A 26,995-nucleotide genomic window follows, 5' to 3' on the forward strand; every position below is an offset into this window, starting at 1 on the left:
TGACTGTGGAGGTTATCAAACACTACAACGTATTGCACAGAGACATTGTAAAGTCTCCATCCTTGGAGATGATACAAACCCAGATGGAGAAGGCCCTAAGCAGTGTTATAGCTGACCCTACTTTTGAGCAAGGGCATTTGAACTGGGACCTGCAGAGGTCTCTTCCAGTCTCAACTATTCTGTTTTTCTAAGAAAACATATCTCTTTCCCTTATTTTGTGGCAATGCTTTATGCTGACATTTGGATATGTGTCATTTTCCTTGACTTCCTCTCTTGGTAGGAGCAGTCTGTAATATAGCATTTCCTTTCCATCTTTGTTACTTGCTTTCATTTATGTCATCAATTTGAGGTGTCTTATGAAGTAGAAAGGATTTCTCATATTCAGTGAGGGGTGAGTATCATTATAAACTGGAAGGTCACTTATATGAAAATCAAGTCCAGGCTGAAAGTCCTTGATACCGATATCAATGTATGGATCTAGTTTGCGCTATAATGGTTCTTCATAAGTAAAATCTTCTGATGGTTTCTATGAAAGCTCATGACACTGATCTCATCTTGTGGAAAATTTCCCATTATATTGTTAAACCATTAAGGGTTGGACCTTTTTCCTTCAGTATTATGAATACCAGAGGATTTAAAGTGTTGTTAAATACTTATGTGCTTGACAACTGAATCAATTTCTTGGTTATGTCTGAGACTGTGTTTTGCTGATCGAGGATGCCAGTTAAATTCAGACACCAGAATGAAAAAAACAGGGTTGTTTTACTGTTAATTATTAAAGAATATAACCAAGTAATTGCTTTGCTAATTATTAAGCCTAGCATAAAGGACACAGCCAGCATAAAGATGGACCAATAACCAAACTGTATTTATACAAAAGGGTCAGTACATGTGTGAACGCTGGGGGTACAAACAAGTCAGTCAGATTATGCATAACCAACATCAATCCCACTGACCCCAACAATGACACCACACAACAAACAATGGAGGGAATAAATGGTGAAATGCAGTCTCTCATAAAAGAGATAGAAGACAACAAGCCAAACACCACATACTGAATCTCTACACAGCCCACATTTACAAAGGCCAGACCTAACTGGAGCCCAGTTCCAGAGAGGCAGGAGGTCCTTCCCCAACAGGAAAAATCTGCAAAGTGCATCCATCTCACAGACAGCCATTGCCCCTCCCTGCCAGTGGTCCCAGCTTTTATCCCTAGTGGACACCTGACCTTTGTTTACTTAGTGCAGACACCTGGGGCTCATTTACCCAATGGCTCTGTCTTCAAGGCCGGCCCCACCCTGGAGGGAAGCTTAAAGGTAAACTCACCCCCCCTTTGTGAAGGGCTGTGGGAATCACCCATATGTCAACCTTAATTTGGGGCTTGGAGTTGAAACCCCAGCATCTCAGTAATACAGAAAATAAGCAATAAGGAAAATACAGAATAGTACACTTAATTATTACTATATACAGTTACTTATTGAAAATAAGGACAAGCAAGGTAATGCACTTAATCATTACTACATGATGGGGCAAATAGTGATTAAGACAGATCCCTCACCACTTGCACGCATTACCATCAGACCTGCAGTGGCCGGGCAGCCCTGGTTACAGCGAGGGTTTGGAGAGCCTGTCCCGGCAAGGGGGAAATCCTACACGGTGCGTCCACCCATAGCTGAGGCTTCCGAAGTGGCAGCAAGAGGGTCCAGCCTTATATACCAAAAATCAGCAAGACAGAATGACTTGTACTTTTTTTTGAGCGGAAACATCTGGTTTCATCCTGCTGTTGATTCCACCCAAAGCCTGGCCAGGGCTCGGGAGGGAGAACCAGGGGAGTTTCTAACAAGGCCAAACACTTGGGTTCTCAGCCTTGAACAAGGCTAAACAAGGGAAGTTGGATACTCATTCTCACGACATTTCATCCTCCCTACTGATTATATTCTAAGCTACATCTTTCACTTACATATTTCGTTAATGATCAGATACTAATAATAAATGATAATACTAATACAGATGTAACGAATTAATAGATACTAATAATGGATAACGCTTGGTTGTGATGTTCAGATATATAGAGGACAACATTGTTTCAGGGCCTATTATTCAGGCCCTAGCACTACAGACTACTATTTAGGTTCCACCTTTAGACAGTGGAGGCCTTGTTCTGTATCATATCACAATGCCATCTCACTGTATTTGAATAAAAATTATAAATAGGAGTATGTTAGGGACCTGTCTGATTACTGCCAACTCAGTACTTGGTTAACATTGTTGAGCATTCATTGAGACCTTATCTCTACTTGTCACTAAACTGGCACCATGTTATTAATCAGAATATATATATATACACATATATATATATATTTATTATATACACACATATATATATACACATATACAGAATTATATTTATAAATTTAATAGCAGGAAGATGTAGCTGTTCATGGGTTTTTGCCTGATCTTGATAGGACTTTTACAATCCTTGTCATGGGAGACGAAGTGGAAAGCCTTTGAAGCTGGGGGTATACTAGAGACAAAGAGCTAAGAGAAACAAATGAGAAAGCAGAAGTATTTTTGGTAGTAAAGTATCCAGTTATATTTAGAATTCAATCTTCATCAATACTTGAAAAAATCTGCACTACTTTGTAAGAATAGATGGAAAGGCAGGATTTTTTACTACCTAAGAAAATATTTTAGAAATCCTTCAATATTTTAAAACAAAAAATGCCACAGTAAAAGGGTGTGTTAAAAAACTTACACAAATAATTAAATTATGTCCCTATTGTAACTGAGGTCAGAATCCTATTCTTTGCAATTTAGCAGCATCGTTAGAAGCAAATTTCACCCGCCATTCCTTCAGTGCTTTGCTTGTAATGTGGGAGAGATACTGCACAGGTCCCTATTGTAGCACTTTAGTGTATAAGCACAGGATGGTCTGGAATCTATCCTCTCTTATCTAAATATCAGCTCAGTCAGAAATCTGGTGCCAAAGTAGTATAAATGGAGCTAGAAAGATAGAATTATTGCAAATAAAATGTTTAACTTTGAACAGTCTTACCAAGAAAAAGCAAGATCTTAAAATTAATGTTCATATTTGCTGAGTGCCAATATAAAGCAAATCAGCAACTGAGTAATAAAGATGTACTATTTTAAATACTATATCGAACAACTAAAATAGAAGTCTTCTATGGAAGACAGCTTACAGAGACATTTAACAGAAAATGATGCCCTGTAGAAATGTAAGCTATAGGTAGAGTGGATAAGACTGTATTGAAAATCAATAGCCAAAAAAGACATAAAAAATAGATACTGTGCAAAATTACTTCTTAACATTTGCATTTTCTAGAAAGACTGTCTGGGATTGAATTACCCTGTCTTCTGAGTACGAGGCAAGCTGATTGAGCTAGTACATTCCCTGTTCTTTACTGTAACCATTTAATATGAATTTCTTCAAAATTATTAACAAAATAATTCAAAAGTACTGGAGATACCTTCTTCCCCCCCCCCCAAAAAAAAAAAGCAATCCACTGAGATTTTGTCTCTTTGTCAGAGGACACAAAAATTTATGTCGTTTTTTCATGTTGGAGTAAATTTAGAGGAAGAACTGTTTAGCAGCATCCAAAAAGGTAATCTCAGATTTCTTTTTTAAAAAGATCTACATCCACTAAAGGACACTATTACTGATTGCTGATAATAATTTTCATCCTATTATTAATACAAGCTGTAGGACTCCTTATTCTGAAAGCTGTAATAGTTGAACATTAGGTGGACTGAGTTTCCAGTGGCAACACTGTCCTGGCAAGGCAAAAGAGACCTCTTAGACGACATAAATTGCATTCATACTTGCTTCAAAGACTTGCTAGAATAACATAAAACAGACTATTACAAATGAAATCCAGACCTCATTTTAAAACCGAGAACAGCTTCTGCCTACTGCCATCCAATGAAGAATGCAAATTAGATTTGGAGTAAGTTTGAGAAAAAAATACTTTCTTTAAAGTTTAAAACCAAGTATTTTTGTAGAACTAGTAGATTTGTGTCCAGATGAGATTGTACATAACTACTTTTATCCTGTGATAGATACAAGAGATATTCTAGACTCTGTCATGCAGTCTTTGAAACTGGAAGATAAAATAGTGTTGGAAATTGGAACAATGTGAGGAGGTACTAAAAGCTGTTCATGTACTTTTACGTAAATAAATATGCTAATAGTTTTAGATTTTGCGTACTCGTTGTTCGTATTTGCCTAAATGAGTGTTTTGTTCACACTCTCTAGGCTTGAAAATAGGCTCAGTACTCCCATATTGTCAGCAAAAAGGTAAAAAGCTAAGTAAAACTGATTTTGTATACTGGCTCATGGATTTAACCAGGAGTGGGTAGAGCACAGTAAAGTTGGAGCCTCGTTTGAAAAAACCTTACCAGATGACATTCTGTTTACTTTCAGTGAAAGTGTTATTGTTTCATCCATAGTTCCTTTCTTACAGTACTGGGAGGAACAGAGCGACACAATTTCATTCCATTCTTATGAAATGACCCTTCTGGTTAGAAAGTGTTAGGGGCAGAGATCTTCTGGGATCTTGGTGTATATACAGGTATGAGGCAGTGTGTTAAGACTGGGAGGAGAGGACCTGGAGGTCAGAAAGAAAGGGACACTGTGGTTGCAGACAAATGTGTTGATGCTGGCTTGACTGCAGGAGGAGAGGATCTGACCACTTCCTCCATCCTCCTCAGGTGTTTCGAGTGCTGCTTTGAGCATCTGTGCTTGGGGGTACTCCTGGGGGAAGGAAGGCATAAATTAAATCCCTGCTCCAGTGATTTCTTTCAAGTGCTGTAGCACTGTTGGCAAGAAAAGAAGCTTGTGGGCTGAGAGAGAAACCACACGCGTACAGTAGCGTATAGAAGCAGACCAAAAGAAAACATCAGGAAAAGGCTATAGAGAAGAGGAGGCTGGTTTTAAATGTTTTTAGCTAAGCTTTTTCACTGAGATATTTTAAATATGGAGTGTAGGCAGGTCACGTTGTACTGTAACATCTGCTAGCATATTTTAACATCTGTTCGTGTGGAGAGTTGGACATGCAATTTTAAAAAGAGCTGGATTTGTTTAAATATGTGAATGAGCTTTAACTTAGTGTAAAATAAAATACCCTTGCTAGGAAGTTTGTTAGTTCTTAGAAATTAGTTCCAATTTATCTTGTAGTCCTTGTGCAGTAATTTAGATTACATCTGATTCATATTTTAATGAAAATGTAATCTAAAATGGCTCTAGTTTTAAAATTTTGGTCAGTGCTAACATTGTTCAGTGCTATCAATATTCAGTGGTTTTGAGTAGCTGAAAATATTTACAGTGCTTATGGAGTTGTAAATAAGTGCTTGTTAAATTAGCGTTGGGCAGTAAGAAATCTGTTTTGTGTATATGGAATTATTTAAAGTGCATACATGCATATGCAAATGAAATAAGCTGAGCATGAGTGGGAAAAAAGTCGTACTGTTGCCAAGAAATCCAACACTTCACTGAGATACGTGCCATATAAATGGGGATGTCACAGAAGATACATGGTTGAATTTCCCTTTAAAAGCCTGATAAAGCCCTTTCTCTAGTTTACCTTAGAAGGAAAAAGGAAAGGGAAAGAAAGGAAAAAGGAGAAAAGAAAAAGAAAGAAAGAAAAGGGAAAAAACCCCCACATGACAGAATGACTGGTCTTTAAAAGGGAAAGAATAAGCTGGAGGGGGAAAGAGATGGAGTGCTTCTCTCTTCTCTGGAGGGTTAAGTTACTGCTAGGGAGTTTGAAGCTTAGTCCCAGAAACCATGTAAATTCTGAGGACAGATAAGCAATGTTAAGGATAATTGTAAATCATAATTTCTTACTCACTTGAAATAGAGGATTCCTCAAAATAATAATTGGTTTCTTCATACACTGCACTGAAATTGCTTTCTTTTTTCAAAAACCTGCTTGTCCTGTGGCAGGCTCTGGGCAAAGGTGGGAAACTGGGGCAAAATTCACAGTACTCCTGACTGTAGCTTATCCTTTTTTGACATCCTTTAAGTAATGATATTTGATAGCCATTTTCAGTACAAATTATGTGGTAACAATCTGGTTTCTGAAAAGGAAATAAGAAATGTGCATTTTGACTTGATCAAGAGACATGGAAGAAAGGATGTCACAAACTGTTAAATCTTTAGTTCTTTCTTACATTTCTGGCAGTTGGCAAGGCATTATGTTTTATTACTATTAATGTGCTCTGTCTTCTGTTTTTTCACATGGTCATTATTTTATTAATTGTTCTTTGTCACTTACCTTTCTCCTGCATATCTAATTCATAGAATAGCAACAAATTTGTTCTACTAGTAATTAGTCCTGCAGTAAAATGAGTATTGTCATTACAAAAAAGGGGGATACTAAAGGAAAGAGGAATCAGGATCTTGTGTTCAAAAAGACTTAACACCTGACAAACAGGGTAGCTTTAATTTCAAGAACTGTGAGAGTGGACCTGTACAGAAACCCAGGACTTCTCTAGGTTTCTCCGTGAAAACCCAATTCACAAGAACACTCAGCAGACAGTTTTTTTCTATACAGAAACCGTTGGAGATAGCAGGTGTGAGAAGAGCAGTGGGTGCTGCGGGTCGTGGAGCACTTTTTAAGGGTTTAAGAGGGAGCTGAAAGCTTTTGAAAAACTTGCCCTAGTTTTAGCTGCTGAGTGCGGCGGGCGGAGGAAGCAAGCAGCCGATTCAATGTGAATGATAGAGCAAGCTTCAACTTTATTGATAGAAATCACACCTTATATAAGCAGTCTACAATACACTACTTGTAACTCTATTGGATACATTTAAGAAACTACATTATAGTATGTCAGCCATTGGGTACATCTAAAAGGTCACATTATAATATCCCAGCCCCTTGTGGCATTTCTGGTATGCATAAACATCTTTCTTGCTGTGAACCTGCTTCTCTCCCAGGGCTGCTTTCCTCTGACCCCCAAGGTCATAATGCGCCCCAACTTATCTCTGTGTTCTCACAACAATCCTCGCTAGCACAACTGAGCCTTGGGTCTTCATCCTTGTTTACATAACTGTACCCTGGGTTCTTTCCTTTGTTTACCTCAGGTGGCTGGGACCGACTTCTGCAGGGAGCTATGGCCGACCAGCTCCTGCAGGGAGCTATGGCCTTGCTCTCTGCAAGCCGTTCTCCAACAGCTGAGCACTTTTCAAAATGCAGCTATGCAGTGAACTGGAGTTAAAACTCAGCTTGCCTGAAACACGGCATGGCGTTATAGCCAGAGAATGATCCTCCCCCTGCCTCAGTCATCCTATTGAGTATTTTGTATATGCATATATTTTTTTGCATGCCATAAAAGTTACATGAACTTCTACTCAGGATTTACTGTTATTCGTTTGATCTGAGAGCTTAGGGAAAAAGGTGAACTGTGAAGGATGAACCAAACTGTGTTTGGTAAAGCTGCATATCTGTGAATGATCTGTGCAGCGTATTGAAGGATGAATTTAGGTCTTGGGATTGAAATCCAAATCTTTGTTTTTTTCCACATATGTGGGGAAGCTGCTCCCCTTTGGGTGAAAAATGAAAGCCTTTGAAAGGAAAAGGAAATTAATTATTGGCTTATTATAGAATAATGCATACACTTTTATTAATTTTAGAGTTAATTTTAGTTATAGAGTTAACTGGGAACAAACAAACATCTGTTATTTTCTGAAAAAGTTCATTTTGTTTCCTTTTCTTAGTTATAAGGATTCAGTGTATTCATTCTGATCATCCTGTTGAGTCCATAGGGGTTATACGGTGTGGTACTGAGTATTATTGGTTAGTATCTTGTGTTAATATTTCTCTGATACCTTCGATATATTTTTTTTCTTATAATAGTGCACTTAATTACTGTAATGCACAGGAACCATTACAGTTTCTTTCTTGCAGCATGATTTTGAGTAGACAGACTGGTTTATTTGAGCTTTCTAAAATCAGTGTGCTGATAAATGTCCTTTAGGAAAAACTTGATTGTATCAGAAAGAAGGTTAATAATTATGAAATGTCTGTGCTTCCTTTGACTATACATGGTTTCATTCTGTTCCTATCCATTCCAAATGTCTCTCTGAAAACTTTCTTCCCATCTTTGCTCATGTGCTTTTTCACTGCTCTCACTCTTTCTTCCTTCCTTTTCCTTCTGTATGACATGTGAGCTTCAAAATCAGGGACTCCCCACCTACACTTTGGAATCACTGAAGTTTATTCTTGTCTCCATTTCACCCATGATACCAAGCAGAAGAGTTATGTTTTCAAATGTGCACATCTCACATGGTTTCATTGGCTATATTTACCGTACTACTACATTAAGAGACATTCTTTGACATCTGTGGCCAAGTAACGAGACATGGTGCATTTCTATATGTGAAGCTCTTGCACTCCTCAGGAGAAAGGCTGCATTGAAGCTGTCTGCTAGGATTTATTCTTGGCCTGTCTCCTAACTACAAATAAATGGGAGAATGATGACTGTCCTAGGGCACAACTGTTCCAGGGCTTGCTCTAACGATAGATCAAGGACAATCCCCTTGGCACTATTACACGGATATAAATGTAGTCACTGTTTCTTATTTGTTTGTCTGCCCGTTTTCTTGCCTAGCATTTAAACTGCAAGCTCAGTGGAGTTTGGGGTTTCTTTTTCTGTTTGTACAGTGCTTGACTTGGTGAGATTTCAGTCCATGACTGTGACTTCACCTTGCCTTGATGATAAAATAATATGCTTATTTAATGTAAGGACATACTAGGTACCTTTTTCTGTCATTTATCGACATTCAGCAGAATTCCAGATTACTGTCAAGCGTCCTCCAGCACACTTACATTCTCTTGTGGCTAACTGTGGGTTGCCTAGCCAGAGGGATTCAGCTGAGCCTAGATTTCTGTTCTCACTGTCTATTAATTTGCTGTTAATCAGCTAAATTACCCTTTTGTTCGCCTGCTTGCTTTTCCTATCAGTTAACGAAGTGATTTGCATATGTATACTGCTCCTGCTTATAAAGACATTGTGGAGCTATTGCTTTCACATAAAAAGACCAGGTTTCTAGACCTTACAGCCTTTTTCAGACTATTGAGTTGGGGTTTTTCAGTTTGTTTTGGTTTTTTCTTTTCTAATGGTATTATTTTTATTTTTGGGTTGGATTATTTTTTTTGACTGATGGAGCTACCACTAAAGGATATGACAGCTTGATGGCTGTGTGTATGGGACCTTGCTGCGTTGTTCTTTTTTCACTAGTTACTGCCCTCCCCACTCCCCAGTTTTTAAAACCTTAATATGATTCTGTTAACGGAACATGTTGCTCTTCTGGTCCAAGTAGAGGACTGTTCTAAGGTTTTAGTTCAAAGAGAGACAGGGGTTTTGTTTTGGCTTGCCTCTCAGCTTGAAGACATGTAGGGACAGGGCAGAGTTTACAGTTTTATTTTCAGTTTGATAGTTATTTTTGTCTTTTCTGTGTAAGTTCACTGTGAGAATAGAGAGTCTGCAACCAGGATATGCAAAGCGCAATATACAACAGTGATTATTTGTTGGCTAATGCACATAGTAGATGTATGGGACCTATGTGCTGCTAGCCTATCTGTTAATAAGTTCACCTAACTGCTCTAAATGTTAAGACAGTTGAATTAGTTACTTTTTGAGGTGCTCCAACACTTGAAATCTCTGCATTTATACATGTTTAGCTTCTTAAAAATCTCTCTTGTGCATGAGTTTCGCGGCAGATTCACTTGCCTGAATGCAAAAATAGTATATGAAGACTATTATCTGATTTTAACACATGTATTTTATGATTTAACTGTGTACATTAATTTCTAGAATTTAAAGTTCCAGTTTTTGAAACTTAGTCCTCAATTCGGCAGTTCTTTTCTCTGCAATATGAGCTTCAATTCTAATTAGTTATTCTCAGAATGATTGTTGGAAAAATGTTCTCTTTAAAGCAACTTAAGAGTCAGTATATATTTTTAATGGTTGGCTTTTTATTAATTCGTGGTTTTTTACTGAAAATGTAATATATCTTATCACTAGAAATGTAAGCTCAAATATGAATGTAAATTCAAATGAACAATTTTTTAAAATTTATCATTCTTATTAAAATTTATTAACTAAATAGAATAAATAAGCTAATAATAAAAAATGTAAAAATATTTACCTACCATTATGGACCTAACTATATTAAACTTCCATGAAGTTTTATGTTAGTTTTGGAGATTATTTTTATGTTATGCTATTAAAAGGCGAGGTGCTAAGAATTTATTTTGCTGTGTTGCTCAGAGCAGAAGCAAGCACCACACGTTGTTCTTTTCATCTGTTAGGCCACATGTTCTTAACCATTAAAATTGTGCTTAATATGCCGCTAGATGGAGCACTCAAATCTAACTTTCATCCATCACACTCTGTTTATGCAAGACAGTTTCTCCCTTAGCAGAGTCTGGAAGTGCCGGCACACCCTCCTACTCGAACTGATAATTTAAAAAACTTTTTCAGATCTTATCTCCATGTGTATTTTTCTGTAGGCATATTTACATTGTCCTGTAGGTTCAGTGTTGGAGACAGTGTATGGAATGTATTCTGAATATGGTAATTACAATGACTAGTATAGCTCTTTGGAAGCAGTTATTCTTTATATGAGTTGAGTCCTGTCCTCAGAAAAAAATAAACTTTGGAAGAAAAAGGTACTCTTTTTGTAGGAGCCAGATTTTAAAAAATTTTGGGAAGCTGAGATACTACATTTGCAGATGACTCTATGTTTGTCCTTAAGAAATCTTGCTGATACTTCTGGTCAAGTCATATGTTTTCTTCTTACTTACCCAAAGTACATTTCCTTCCAACTTAATTTTTTCTGTGACCTAATGCATAGGAAACACCTGTTTAATGAGAGCACACTGTCTTACCTGCTTCAGAAATGTTGCAATAAAGTAGGTTCAGGAGCAGAAAAAAAGATATAATAGTGTATGTGAATGCTTTCATATTCTTTGTTTTATTGAGGTTTCATAACATAAGTAAGATGAGATGTTTTGGGGGGATGTACTTGCTTGTGAATATATACATAGATGTTTATATGAGTTAGAATGTGTGTGCACTATTAGAAGGCATGTGTTCATTCCAGTACATCTGTTGCATTTAAATACTTCAGGTGTCATGATGTGTAGTTGTAGGATATGATCCTTGGTGTCAGAGACAGTGAATAGACCTATGTGTGAATATAATTCTGCAGATTTTTGGTTTATTCTTTGCCTTTGTAAAGTATTTGAAAGTCAGACTCTTCTGCATTAAAAATTAACAGCAAGTGTCACAAGAGAAGAAATGCTGTTTTGAAGCAGCTGGATACAGTCCTTGGAGTGTCTCAGCCCTGCTCCCACATTTCAGGTGGGAACTGCAAATCCTGGAACTGGGCTCCTGTGAGTTTTGGGTAGGAGTGACAGATAGCTTTGCAGAATCAGGAGCTCATGCTGCGCAAAGCAGCAGTCCCCAGCCAACTTGCTTTAACCTGTGTGCAGTTTATTCATACAGTTCTCACCTGAATTGTGAGATGAGCAAAAACCTCTGCTCAGGTTATGAATATTAATCAGTGCCATGAGCTGAGGGCTGGTGAATAGCCAGCTTTTTCAGCTCTCCAAAGTCCTGGGTCACTCAGAGGTATAATGCTGGTTCTTGCCGGTTGCACTCCGGAGGAAACTGGTGTGAGTTTACATCAAAACACATGGGATGCCAGGTAATTTGGTACTCTGTACAGACACAGATTTTACTTAAAATATAGTATAAAAGTGACTTACAGGTAAAATGGCACTTCTCAAAACCAACTGAGAAATACAAATTTAAATAGATATAGATTCCCAAAACTTTCTGGTATTTGCTGTTTCTGCCAACTTTTATGTAACACACTAAACCTTGTCAGCGTACCCAGGTAGGTTCTGTTACCTCTGGTGGGGCAGGTGTTACAGATTTGCCAGTAGTGGAGTTGTTATCATCTTTAAGCAGAGAGTGTCTGGGGGAGGGCAAAACAGCTGCCTGGAAATGGGAATTGAACTGAATGTTTAGGATTAAATCCAGCTGTGCTGCTCTGGGCTCTTTTCCACAGAAAAGTTACTCTGAAATCAGTTATACAAAAAGTTGATTAATCTGTTCCTATTACCCAGTTTTAAATCTTACTGCCAAGGAAGTCTTAGGGAATGGTTATTCCTACAAGCCACTGAAAGAGACACTTAAGATGAGACACTTAAGATCGGAGTTTTTGCCAGTGAGCAGCTTTTTTTTTTTTTAAAACAAACAAATGTGCCATTTACATTTTGACTCTCTTCAAATATATCTTTTTAAAATTCTGAACTATCAGCATCCTTTTCTTTTTAAATAAAAGCTATGACAGCAAATAATGTTATTAACTAAAGGCATGTTGTCAGACATCAGTTGTCTGTGCTATTGTGGACCTAATCTTACTTTGACCTAGAAAATTATTATAAGGATTAGGAATGAATTTTTTTGGCAATGCTTAAACAAACAACATTGTCACTGTTAAACCCTGTGTTTAGATGTGTGGTTTTATTTTCTTCTTTGGATGGTTTATAACATTTTTACAGTAGTAGAAAATGCTATTTAATAGAGGTTGTCCTTTTGAAATGGTCAGTATGTATGGTACTACCTAGTTTCTAGGTTTAAATCTGAAATTTTTAGAATTAAAGGATTTGTGGGGAATCTGTCTTGTAGGAGAAACTGGGAAATAAACCATGTCTACACACACTTAGGCAGTAAGGAAAAGGAGGGATTGTAAATTAAGTTGTCAAAGGTGTCCTGAAATAGAGAAATAGCATGAACTAGCTACATGTAGATGTCTATCACCCTTGGCTGTATAACCTTTCAATCACAGCCCGTATATCAGTCAGCTCAGGATGTACACTGTCTTTGTTTTGCTATGTTTTGTAATGGGGGGAAAAAATGTTTTGGGAGGAAAAAGATAATTCTTTTAAGGAATTTTGGTAAAGTGATGTGGCTGAATTAAATAAGAAGCTGTAATGGCACTGTCACTGTAGGTTAAATCTCCTATTTTATCTTTTTGATAGATAGGTTTGAAGATGACTTTTTCTGCCAAAAGAAAAGCCAAGCAAAAAGTATCAAGTGCAGGTTAGATTCCTGTGATCTCTTTCTACAGGTAGTAACACTGAATTGATTTAAGCAGTTTAGTTCTGTGAGGTCAAGCCTGTACCTAAGCATGGCTGTCAAAGGTAGTGCTATCATACCACCACTTCATCCCAGCTTAGCCTGCATCAGATAAGGAAGAGATTTTGACTGTGGGTATTCCACATCCACCATGCTGTAGGGCATGAGAGTTGGGAGCAATCTGTCTCTATGGAGACAGTAACACAACAACTAGAAATAATAGTTAAAGTTGGGAACAAAAATAGTATTTTGATACTATTAGTAAATTGAAAAATCAGTGTCTGCATATCAGTCACTATCTCACTGAAAGCATCTGGTTTTGGTTAGCAATTGAATGGCTGAGCAAATACCAGAGCAGTAAATAGTGGGGTGTTACTTTACTGGCTCTTGCACACCTGTGTGCTTGAAGGGGTTTCTCTCATTTGGTTGTACAGCAGTTCTCTTCTGTCTTCCAGTCAGCTGCAAAATAGCAGATGATGTTCTGTAAAATTACATTAAGAGCTGTTGTGGTTTAAGCTCACTGGGCAACAAAGCATCACGTGGTTGCTAGCTCACTCATCCCCCCTGCTGGGATGGGGAGGAGAAAATATAACAAAAGGCTTGGGGATTGAGACAAGGACAGGGAGGGCTCACTCAACAATTATGGTCATGGGCAAAAACCTGACTTGATTTTGGAAAAAAACTCCATCAATTTAATTTTAATACCACTACTAATTTACCAATCAAGGCAGAATAGGACAGTGAGAAATACAACCACATCTTAAAAACACTTTCCCTCCACCCCTCCCTTCTTCTCGGGCTCAGCTTTATGCCCCTGATTTCTCTACCTCCTCCCTGCCAGCAGTGCAGAGGAGCAGGAAATGGGGGTTGCAGTCAGTTTATCACCTGTTGTTTCTGCCGCTCCTTCCTCCTCAGGGGGAGCATTCCTCACGCTCTTCCCTTGTTCCAGCATGGGGTCCCTCCCACAGGAGTCAGTCTTCCATTAACTTCCCCAATATGAGTCCTTCCCATGGGCTGCAGCTCTTCCTGAACTGCTCCAGTGTGGGTCCCTGCCATAGGCTGCAGTTCTCCCAGCAGCAGACTGCTCCAGCGTGGGCTTCCCTCAGAGTCCCGGCCTTCTGTGGGCACAGCCACCTGCTCCAGCAGGGGGTCCTCCATGGGCTGCAGGGGGAGATCTGCTCCACTGTGGACCTGCATGGGCTGCAGGGGAATCTCTGCTCTGGTGCACCTCCCCTTCCTCTTGGTGTCTGCATAGGTGTTTCCCTCACTCCTACACCCCCTCTGCTGCAGGTTCCTCTTCTTAAATACGTTCTTGCAGAGGTGCAGCCACCGTCACTAATTGGCTTGGCCTTGGCCAGAGGTGGGTCTGACTTGGAGCCAGGGGAGCTTCAAGAAGCTTCTCACAGGAACCACCCCTGTAGCCCCTCCCTTACTACCAACCGTACCCCCACCACAAACCCAATACAACCACCTTTAGGAACAACATGGTAACGCCACTTGTCTGGGATGCCAGTGGGAGGCACGGCATAGCCTGCTCCCGATGTGTGCATTTACATTGTTTTTTTTTCAGATAGATGCCAAGTTACTTCACTTCCATTTTGAATTGATTGGCTCGGGTCAAGGTTTGCACTGAAATCTGTGGAGTAACAACAGCATTCAGCCCAAGCTAAATAAAAAGCCAAACTTACTAGCTCCATCATGTCCCTCTGTTGATGTGACTACATAATTTCTTCTTGGGCGCTTTTGGTTTTTGCCAGCTGACCAAGAATATGCTCATGCCTGTATGGAAAGGAACGTTGATGAGCTCTAACAAGTTTGATGGGTGTTTGAGGACAGACATTCTTTTTAGGAGCTATATGTCTTTTTTACCACAGTCATCTCAGTTCTTAACCTCTGATTTTTCTCATTAGTTATGAGAAATGTTGGCCAAGCTATCTGTTGAAAAGAAAACCACTTCTGTATTTGTGTATGTATTATTTGTATATTTATATATGGAAGTCTTTATCTTATAAATGGTAAATGGCATTATGCCAAACAATCTTAAAAATACTTAGTCCTTTTCACTGGACGATACTGAAGAGAAGATGCACTTATGTTGCATGAGTGCACAGAGAACTGAAGTGTTTAATTAGCCCAGTGTCAGTCAGACTCTGCATTTAAGCCTGTCAGAAGCAAGTCTCCTCTACTGAGTTTAAGTCTGGATGCATAGCCAAAGGCTACATCCAAGTTTTCTGTGATCCCAGGAGAGAATTTTGTGCTGCTAGCTGAGCAAAGGAAAGCCTTGATTCCTCCCATAAGTCTTTGTTCTGACACTATTTTACATACCTAACATTTTATCACCAGCTGAACTTCAGTCCTTTAACCATCACATGAGTAAAGCGATTATGTTAGTTTTCCACCTGCCTCGTCGTTCACCAGTCATTCCATGTCTCTCCGATTTGGCTACAAGGATACTGTGGGAAACTTGGTTGAAAGCCTTGCTACAGTTATGTTAAAAAAACATCTGCTGATTTCCTCTTGTCTGCAGATCCATAAATCATATTGGTGAGCCATGATTTGCCTTTGGTAAATCTATGCTTGGCCTTCATGTGGTCAGGACTACAATACAGAAGGATATGCTTCATAACCTTTGCAGGGAGTCAGGTTAGCTTTCCCAGTCCTTTTTCTTGTCCTCCTTGAAGAGGGCTGTGGTGTTTGCCTTGTCTAGTCACTGTGAATCTCCCACAATGGCCAGAACCTTTTGAAGTGGATCAGAGAGGGCTACAGGACAATTACCTAATATTGTATTTAAGACTCCTGAAATTGTATTAGAATCTTTTCTGCATTGTAACTTGGCTTTGAGGTCTGTAAACCATAACATGGATCTTTTCTGTTGTTTCTCTCATTTCCTAAATTAAATCCCAAGTTAAAGCATATTTGTTTTTCCTTGAATTTATCTTTTTGTGCTACTGAATTAAGCTTGGGGCCATTCCTTGGCTTTCTTCTTTCAAAATAAGTGTTGTAAAACTTTTCTTTAGAGGAAAGCTGCTTTTTCACCCAAGTATAAAACTGAATAGTAGTGCTTAATGCTTGGAATTTGACCTCTTAAAGCTTGACAACTGGTATAGTAGGATATCTGTGTGACATTGTTCAATCTCATTCTTTTCTAATGATTTTAGAAAGTTTTATAAAATCAGGAGTATCATATATGGATTAAGATTAGAACATTTATTTGCAGCAAGATTACGAAGGAGCTAATACATGGTGGTCAAAATCAAAGTATGAGATGGACAGTGTAGTGTGCCTCAGATGATAGTGGCAATAAAATACTTTGCAAAGGTAAAATCCTCCTGAGATTACATAGGCAATGTTATCCAAAGCAAAAGTTGAAAGTGGGCTATGACTTAATTATGTATTTTTACTAGCACAATGGAATGGTAACCAGATTTCCAGTGAGTTTCCTACTGTCTTGCTACTATTAATGGATCTAAAACCAACTATCAGCATTTGATTCTGAAATTCTCAGGTGGGCCTTTGGGGCAGCTAGAAAGGTTCTATTTGACTGGGGCTGGGAAAAATGAAAACCACCCTTAAGGATGTGCAGTGCATGCTGGAGTTTATGGCACTGTCCTTGTCTGCAAACTGCCCTTTCTGACCTCAGAACGCTCTCTTTCTTTTCAGCAAATACTTGCAGACCCCTCTGCCATCTGACGGTGTTAGACAGGGCTACTTAGGCAGGGCTTGGGCAGATCTCAGGGCTAGGGAGAGCCTAGTGTTGAGGACTGCCTAGTGTGGGGATGGAAGAGCAGAGGGAGGTTGCGCATATCTGGCATGTAGGGAAATGGGAGACAGTGAGAGCTTCAAGACCACTGTGGGGCACAAGCAACCTTCCTACATACATTTGGAAAACATTTTTTTAGTTTTTTCACAAACACATGCTGTGGGAATGACAGGAATATTTGAAAAAAGCCAGAAAACACGCCCCATATAATGCAGTCTCGTTTAAAAGGTCTGAGGTTGTAGCAGACAAATATTTTAAATCAGTTGAGTTGAGCTGTGGCAAAATCCTCTGCCTTGTTTAGTATGTGCTGCAAGGTGAGGTGAGCTTTCAGGATCTAGGTTGAGGTATGTTCTGAAAGTGAAGCACAGCCCTCAACACCAGCCCTGGCAGAACAGGAGGAGGTCCTTCAAGGAGTATTGCAGAAGGGTCAGTGGGAGAATGAATGCACTGTGGAAGCAATGGGCACTTGGCATAGTCTTTCTTTTGTCCCTTTTGAAAGAAATGTTCTCCAGCTTTAGGAGAAGGCTGAGTGTATGTTCCCTGGTCAGCAGATATCCAGATGAACACTGTCTCTTGGAGTATATGAAGTCTGGACATTTTCCTCCTCCAAAGAATTATCTCCTGAGAAGGACATATCGGTGAGAAAAGCAGATGTGGACAGTTGTGTTGTCTTTCTGCTAATACTGTGCTACTGGGGACACTGAAAGTTAGCAGTGGCCGGGGATGTCAGCCGTGGCTTTTGCTGTTGACAGGTGAGATAGTGTGTGAAAGGCACTGTTCAGTACCTTGGTTTTGATCATGTGATTCAGAAGTACAGGGAAACAATGTAATTAAAAGTTTCATTATTACCGATAGGTCTATATATTGTTAAAGATGAAGGAACTGTAAGCTCTCATTAGTTATTTTTATTTTATCCCTTATAAGCTTTTCTTCATTTGTTTTGTTTTCTCACATTTTAGTTTCTAAACAGGCATCTTTTTCTATATCTGAAGTACTGCAGTGTCTAGATATGCTGCAGAGAAACATATATTCTTACAGAGGAAGACTGTCTCTGCCAAAGAAATAGTTTTATTGTTATGTGGTTTGGATATGACTAAATTGGATTAAATTCTTTAGCAAATTTTATTAGCTCTAATTCTCTAATAATCTGGCTCTACCAAATGTGCTGGTATACAGGTTCTGCTTTTCTCTTTTACCTTCAATATGTAATTTGGAATACAAAATGTTATTCCCAGTCTTTTATTTAGAATATTTTTTTCTCACATCTGTTAGGTAGAAAAAGTATTAAATCATCCCATTAATTTGTAAAAAATAGTAAAGTTTTTTAAGGGCCATTGTGTTTGCAGTGTGCTAAAAGTAAATCTACATCTTTGGAAGTTTTACATAACTTCAATCAACCACATTTGCTTTACAGGATTGCTTCATTTATGCAGTTCATTAAAACTTCTTTAGCGCACCACTGCTGAATATAAATAATAACTGCAGCAGAAGTATTGATTACTTAGATACCTGAGCTTGTGTCTACTGTTGGCTTTAAAGCACTAAGAAACTTCTTTCTTGTTCTATCCAGAGAGGAAGGAGCTTATTTTTACTCATGTTGTTTCCTGAGGATTGTTAATTCTGGATTTCTAAAATCATTAACTCCTTCTAGAAACTGAAACTCCTTGTCATTGCAGCGAATGTGTATGAACTAATGCAGTAATCGATGCTTGCACTACACTGCAGAGATTTGTTTTGATGACAAGAGCTCTTGTAGCCCTGTTTGGTGTCACCGGTGTTGAATGTTTGACGCTGCAGAATAATTTGGCTTAGGATCAGGACGCAAGGACCTTAAGGACTTCTTTTATATTGTCTCCTTCACACTGAAGTGGATTTTTGCTTGCATTACGGTTTTGCTACAGTTGCAGACTGGAATTCAGCAACCTACTAGATGCCAGTTGTGCTTTTTTAACCATTCTCTTGCTGATGCTGCTATGTTTGCTGGATTTCTTCAGTTTTTGCTCCATACGTTGCATTCAGGGACAGGTAAACAAGTGGCTATATAGTGCTGAGGTTTTAGATGTATCTTTATGTTTTATATTTTTTAAGTGTATCTTTTTATAAACAGATTTCTTTAACTGTACAGTTTGAATGGAAACGTCGTGTCCTCTGAATGTGGAGTATTAATTGTAGCAAATAATCAGCTTAAACAGGGAATAAGGAACCATTTTGCTTGTAAGTCTGTGTCTCATTTATGTTTATACTTTGAAAGCTCCTATGCCAAATATGATTTGACATCAGTGATGCTACCTGCCATGAGTTTTTAAACAAAAATCTGTATTTTGAAAACACACATCAACTTGTGTTTCGGAAAAATGATAATATTCCAATTGCATTATAACTGTTTTTCATTTTGGAGAAGTCATGGATGAAGAATTTAGAAATTTACTTAAGGAAAAAATAATCATCCATGTGTATTATTTCTCTTTGACAGAAGACAATTGATATGTCCTCAGTCCCTTGAGTTGTGCTATTGTTAGTAGCTTTAACAAGTTCAAAATGGAATATGATTCTGTTTCTTTTAGTTTTGCATCTTATTTTGGAAAAATATCATCAAACCCATGTGCATAGAATAAAAATATGTTTCTTTAGCAGAATATACAGTTATAGCTATAATAATAATATATGAGTTGTAATAAATGTACAGTTGTTGTTTATTTGTATGTTATCTTGCATCATCATACTGATGCATTGCACCTTCTGAATCAGCTCTCTCCTTAGAGGGGAATAAACCCCTGTACTTGGAATAAGGTCCTCAGCTAAATCACTAAAGGATCACAGGGGAAAGTGAGAGGAAGGATTGATGATTACAAGTTCCTTGGGGATTATGCAGTGTGTTGAGAATAACAAAGATCTTCAAAATCTTATATCTAAGTAGTTGATAACACTGTCTGTAAAAGTAATTTTTAAAAAGTAGTTTTTTCACAAGAAGAATTAATCCTAAAGACTGTATGATAGAATAAGTCATCAAAGAGGTTTTACCCTCTCAAATGTTACAGCTGTGTTGGTTAACATATTTTAAGAAATCCATGTGTGAAATTTATTTCTTCTAGCAGAGTTTAGAGGAGATTTTGAGGGCAAAGTCAGGAGAGATAGGTTGGAGAAAATGGGGTTGGGCAGCAGTCAGAAAAGAGATGGAACTGAAACAGCAGCAGGAATATCAGGAAAACAAGATGCTGCTGAGGTTGGGAAAAGACAATAGTCAGGTGGTCTGCATGGAGTTTAAAGGATAAGATTGGAGAAAGTGCTGAAGATTAAAGCCTTGCACTCTCTCTCACACTTAATAAGTTGTAGGCAAACCCCTGTTTCTTCTTCAGGCTACTCACTGTGGTAGACAGCTGTAAGCTGCCTTCCAGAAACCTCTTGCACATCTTCGCATAACTAGATGAAGAAGCTGAAATAGGGTTGAGACTGAGAAGTACAGAGCTGTGACATACTGCGTTGCAGAGATTCAAGGCTGTGCTGTGGGCAGTGTCATACAGCAGCACATCTGCAGCCTTTGGAATTGCATGGAATTGGGAGAACTAGAAGATATTTTAAAATCACACTAGCGCCGTATCCCCTGGTCCAGTTTTGGTCTCTCTTGAGAGCATTTGACTTTTTTGTGTAATAGACTGTAGTGTTATAAAGGACTATTAAACCAGACCATCTGTGTATCTCTGGCCGTTACATTTAACTCATCTCTCCCCTATACTACACTTCAGTTAAGCTAAATATTCCACTCTGAAAAGTAAACTGTATGTTGAAATGAGACAACCTGAGAGACTGAGCTGTCATCAAGGTCACTGTTATGTCAGGGTGTTGCTTAGGTAGCAGTAGGAAATGAAATTGAACTAATATGTTATTGACACTTTGATTTTTTTATGTCTTGTCTCTTTTCTTACTATCTTGAAGGTGATTTGGCGTTTTTTTAGCATTTTTTCAGGAATTGATACTAAGATGACTGTTCTATAATTTCTAGCCCCTCTTCCCTTTCCATCTCCTTTAAAAAATATATGCCATGTTTGCCCCTTCCCAGTTTTGTGGAACTTTATCCATAGTCCACTAATTCTCAAGAAATAATTGTTCCTGGCGATGAGATAGCTTCAGACAGTTTTCTAAGTACTCCAGGATGAAGCCTAGTGTGTACTATATCTAGACAGTCTTGCCTCTTCCTGCATTGGCATAACATCTATTTTTTTATGCTACAGACATTGATAACTTGTTTCTGTGAATTTTACTTGAGTTTATTTTTAGGAGAACTTACTTTAAAAACCCCAACTTAGACACCTTGGTATCATTTCCTGGTAGAGCCAAATGATAGTAGACTCTTTCTGTAGTATTCACCGAAACACAGAATCACCTAGGTTGGAAAAGACCTTGAGGATCATCCAGTCCAATCCTTAACCTAGCACTGACAGTTCCCAACTACACCATATCCCTCAGTGCTATGTTGACTCGACTCTTAAACACCTCCAGGGATGGGGACTCCAGCACCTCCCTGGGCAGCCCATTCCAACGCCTAACAACCCCTTCTGTAACGGAATACTTCCTAATATACAGTCTAAAGTATTCTAGAATGGCAAGTACTTGTTACTAGGGATAGTTACTAAGTACTAGGGACTAAGTATTTGCAGAATGATCTTAATTGTTTTTGCATACTTTGCTGTTTGCATTACATTTTGTTATTTCTAATTTTGTCTTGTATGCCTCCTGGTACTCTGTCACTGTACATTACTCACTCAGAGGCAACCTTCCATTTATTGTTCACCTTCTAGAAAATGAATCACTTATGATTTAGATGGTCAGTCTTTGACTGCATTTCTCCTTCCACTTTATTGGACTGGTTCTGCTTCTGATGTTGGTGTTATTTCTTGAAATGCTTCCATGATTGCTGGACTCCTTTTGCTGTCATGGCTGCTCCCTTATTTTCTGGGAGTGTTTTGGTTTTGGTCTGGTATTTTGGTTCTTGGGTGCTTGTTTGGGTTTGGTTTTGGTGTGGATTTTTTTTTTTTATAGAGAAGTTTTGGGTTTTTCTTCTGCTCAGTTTCTTTCCTTTTTTGAAGATCACAAAATTTATTCACTTTCACATTCTTAACTCTTTCTTTTCTACTGTTGGGAAGCAAAGCTCCAAAAGTCCTTTGCTGGTTGATTTTCTAGTGTCAGTGACCTCTGACTGTGCACTTCAAGGATTCTTCCTGCAGTATTCCTATATGAACTGGAGAAATGAAAGCCTTTGAAACCTCTTATTATCTTCAAATGCAGCATAATGGAGGAATCTGATGAATGCTTATAAAAAAATAACCATTAGCATGCTTATCTTCCTAATTTGGTGCTCTGGAGTAGATCCCCATAAGGGTACTGCTGAAGTGATTTTCTCTTTAATCATGATCCAGAGAATTTCATCTGCTGTATTTCCTTCTACAGACCTGAAGCTCAGGACAACCATGAACTCTTTTTTTCCTCCTCGATTTCTTTCTCATTGTAATATTTGAGATTAACTATCTCCCCCATTTTTAATGAAAATTAAATCATAACTTTGATTATGAAACATAATCTTATTATTTCTCAAGTGACTTGTGTAGGTCTCCATGATTGACTCTGTGTGTGTATATTGGACAATCAACAGAAAATCTTACTGCCCCTCTCTCTCTTCCCAATTCCTTTGGTCCTGTGGAGAGGAGAAGCCTTTTTCCCAGCTGGTATTTCTATCAGCGTGTTTATAAACACTGTGTATTGCCTCCTATAGCTGAGCAGAAATGCCTTTCTTCTTTCTGCACAGTAGCAGAAAATATATGCTCAAGTAAGCTCATTTTGGTCACCTTATCTGCAGTGGGTGCTACCAGGGCAGTGATACCTCACTGGGTATTGTACCCATGGGACTTCTAAAGCATATGCAGCTCTTTTACAGCATTATGTGCTTTTTTTCTGGTTTGCTTATGCTTGTTATCTTTCCTATCTATTGGCAGTGTAGAAACACTCCGAGGATTGAGGAGAATCTGTTTTCACCTTTGATTTTGAATTATACTTTGCTCATAAATCAGTATTTAACAAATATTAAGATAAAAATATTCAATAAAAATTAAGGGGAAAATACCAGAAGAGACCAAAATTAAAACATTACCTTCTTTTGCAATTAACACCTACTCAATGGGTTTTAAATGGCCACAGGGAAAAAAAAAAAACAACAAAACACACCAAAACCCAACACATAAACCAGCTGGAAGCTATTTTGTCTACGTGGGCTTTTTAAAATACCTTCTCCCACCTCTCCGTAAAAGGCAATCAAACCAGATGAAAAGAAACCACAGGAAAGAAAAATTGTATTAGGCTGAAGAACAGCATGGCATACTTGAAATGCTGGGAATTCCTTCAGAACAGCAGAAGAGTTGTTAAGAGCTGATCAGGTTTTCAGTGTACAGGATTGCTGCTGTGTACCCATGTTTCCAAAATTACGAGCCTGTATGAGTTCTTGAGATAACTTGCTATAATTTTGCAAATTTCATCATTCACTATATAGAAATGTTATCAAAAGATCATGGCAAAGCTAAAATAGTGTTAATTATATGAAACAGGAACTCAGATAAAACTGTTAACACAAGTTAGTTTCAATACTGATTTGGAATTAAATAGCATTAATAAATTTATTCAGAGAAGCTTTAAATTTCAAAAAGGACATCTCCTTCCATCTATCTGCAGAATTAGCTTCCAATCAAGAGAGTAATCAAAGTCAGCAAAATTAGTGGTCAGAGCTATCTGTGAGACAGCAAATTTTTTCTTAAATCTGTAGATACCAAAATATCAAAAGTAAATTAAAATATTGACTTGCTGATTTGAAGTTCTTGGTAGTGCTGACCACTTTTTCTGCTATTCTCAAGTAAATATTTTTAATAAAGTTTTTAAAGGAACTTATCAAATTAAAAAAAGTTCATGCTTCTTGCTTAGATCTCTAACTTTCTCCAGGTTCTTTAGCCTTCAAAACACTTTCTGAAGACCTTACAGAACACGCTTCTGAGGGCCATCCTGTTGTGAATCATGTATATTCTTGGACTCACATGCTTACAGTAAGCCTTACACATCCTCAGAATAACATTTTAGACAGTCTCTGAGATAAAAATAAACATCTAGCTAGAAAGGGTTGGTGAACTCTTCAACACTCTCAGTGTCTCAGTGAAGGAACTGAATAATGTGGGTTCAGGGAACCTCATGAGCAGACTCCCTAGGGATTCAGGAAACTTAGAACAGCTTCGTTGTTACATTTTTTGTGTTCATACTAAAAGTTTTAGAAATTCTCAGTTTGTTACTTGACTAGATAGGTTGTGATTCTTGGCTTCAAGCTTCCATTGGCAAGATTAGTAATCTTTGTTTTCAGTAATCTATAAAGCCTTCTAACAACACTGAGATAATTAAGATCGGAGGTCCACCTCGTAAAACATAGAAATGGGCCCGCTTGTTTTTGTGTTAGAAGGTCTTTTGCAAGTAGACCTTTCAAAAAACCTTTGTGAGCCATCAATGAACACAAATGCAATACTTCTTATGGAAGAGTGTATGTCTAAACCGTACTCCTAATAAAAAAAAAAAAAATCACAATCCATTAAATAACATTAAAAAGTCTTTGCTAAATAAATACCTGGATAAGAAACTCGTGTTTTAAACAGTCTCCATAAAATCCACATGCACCCAAATTAAAAATATATATATATATATTGAAAGTATTATTAGTCCTCAACCACTGATAAATCATTCATTTGCAAAATTAAAAATAATTGTGAATTTGCAAACTCTTGTAAAGAAACAACTTTGCAGTAGTAACGAGGGGAGAATGCAAATGGATTTTCTTTTTCACAAGATTTAGTTTGATATTTGTATCCTCAACAATCAGAATAGTATTTCATGAGTTCACTGCTTCCCTGACTAGTTATTTCTGGAGTTCTTGTTTGCAGATACTGATTAGCATTGCAACCTGTGTTGTGCTCACAATGGAACTACCACTTTAAAAAAGCTTTTTAAACTAAGTGATTTGTTTCAAAATAAAGTGCCAAAGTGTTCATTTTGTGTGAGAAAGAGTATGGAATATCCTTAAGGTCTAAACACAAGAAATACTTATTTTCAGTATGTGCTGGGATAAGCCCAGGTTGTCAGTTATTTAGATCTGAAAGCCTAGTGCTTGGTAAAACTCCATAGACCCTTTTCTCTTACTCAGTAATTTAATTAAGATACAGTAAAGCAATTTTGTATCTCATTATTATGTTAAAATGCCTAAATAACTATTGAATTGAGGGAACGATCTGAGAGACTGGCTCTCGCTTTGGGAGCTGTAGGGATCACAGTCCTTTGTGCCAGGTCTGTACCCCAAATACTAGTGTTATATACATAAACTGTCACTTATATGGAGTACTATGCTTTATTTGATCTTTGGAGTCTTACAGTATGTTAGCATTTAATGCTTCTGACATGTGTCAGCAGGGAACTGAAATCCAATAAAATTATATATTTTCTGTACAAAATAAAACACAAACCTCACAGTCATGTGGTACATTCTTACCACATACTGCATGAGCCAGCCTGTTGTTGAACTGCATAAATGGTAAAACACAGACCTCATTCTTCAAGGATTTAAGTTCTTAACTGTAGGCATCTGAAGTGGGTTGATTTGAGAGCAAGGAGATAATGAGCATTTCTGTGAAGCTTTCTCTATAAATAGGAGTAGGCAGCTTTTGAATTCTATGCTTGCCACTTAGATGCGAGGGCTGTCTGTCAAGCCAGGATACTCATGTGTTTTCTCTTGATGTGGTTAGTTAGCAGCTTGACTCGAGTGATTTAAACATACATTGTTTATACACTGAATTATTTTTCTGACATGATAAAACGATTAGCTTTTTTTCTTTTCTTGGGCACAGAAGTGCTTTCTTGCTTAGCAGTATGACCTATCACATCTGTAACAGCTGCCAGATGTTTTTGATGGCAATAACAGTGTGCTACAGAGAGGTCTTCTAACTCATGAAAACTCAGGCTATGAAGGAGGAAGGCAATCAAGTTGATACATGGAATTTCTTTATGTTTGTTGTAACTTTCTGTAGGTTGATACGTGGCTTCTATTGATTTTTTTTTATTTTTTTTTTACCTTGGAAAACAACTGATCATTTCCATGAGATGCTGACCCAGTTCCGTGGGAATTGTGGAAGACATTACAGAGGTTGTTCCAGGTCTTTGATAAGCTTTGTTGTCTGTTTAATGAAGGCTATATTTGACTCTAAGAATTAACAGAGGTAAATGCATTAATGACTGTTGTGTGTGTTAATTAGAGAGATCTAGTCTGACTGTATAGGAAGCCAGTTTGAGCAGTAATTTTAGATGCAGCCTCTGAAAGGAATTGTGTAAGTTTCCTAGTTACATAATAGAACTGCTTTATTAATTAGCAGCTACATGTTAGGCTCAATTAAGTGCCTAACATGGGCTAACTGACTCTTACCATTAGACTGTCTGCTTCTTGTCTTAAGTAACTGCTGCAAATCTAGTGCATCTGTTTTTGAGTAGAACACCAGAAGTGCGTTCTTTGATGGATATCAGTAGTCTCCAAATACATTCTGTATGGATTTGGGGAAACAACTTGGGATATTTTGTCTCTGGTATTCAAGACTCTTTGGAAATGAGCGTGACTGGTCACACACGATAGCGAACTTTCTCATATTTTGTGCTTGTTTTGGCTTTGCAGGAGAGACAAGCATGTCATTTCCATCATTTCTCAGCTTTGCAGGATCTCACTTGAAATTACAGTATCCCAGCATTACCTTTTGGTATGGGTAGTGCTGCTGAAAATGAAGTATTTTAAAGAAAATGGTTTTTGGAATGTTTTTTCAGTGGTGTGAATTTTTCTTTGCCTTTATTTTGAAGGCATACATGTTGTGGATATAAAAACAATGGCAATTTATTAAGAGTTTCACTCCCTGTCTTGAAATTTGATTGAAGACTGCAAAAGACTTATCACAGAAAAAAACAACACATTTGTGTCTTGTAGAGTTGTGATTATACTCATCTGTGTCCAAAAGT

At 37.9% G+C, this 26,995-nt stretch overlaps 1 protein-coding gene across 49 annotated transcripts in view; it reads left to right on the forward strand.

Moving 5' to 3' along the window:
- Positions 1-26,995, forward strand: part of RIMS1 (regulating synaptic membrane exocytosis 1) — a 218,997-nt gene that overhangs the window by 36,827 nt on the left and 155,175 nt on the right. The gene's annotated exons all lie outside the window — the stretch shown is intronic.

This window comes from Athene cunicularia (genome assembly GCF_003259725.1).
Source record: "Athene cunicularia isolate RWA chromosome 3 unlocalized genomic scaffold, athCun1 chr3_part1, whole genome shotgun sequence".
Lineage (NCBI taxonomy): Eukaryota > Metazoa > Chordata > Aves > Strigiformes > Strigidae > Athene > Athene cunicularia.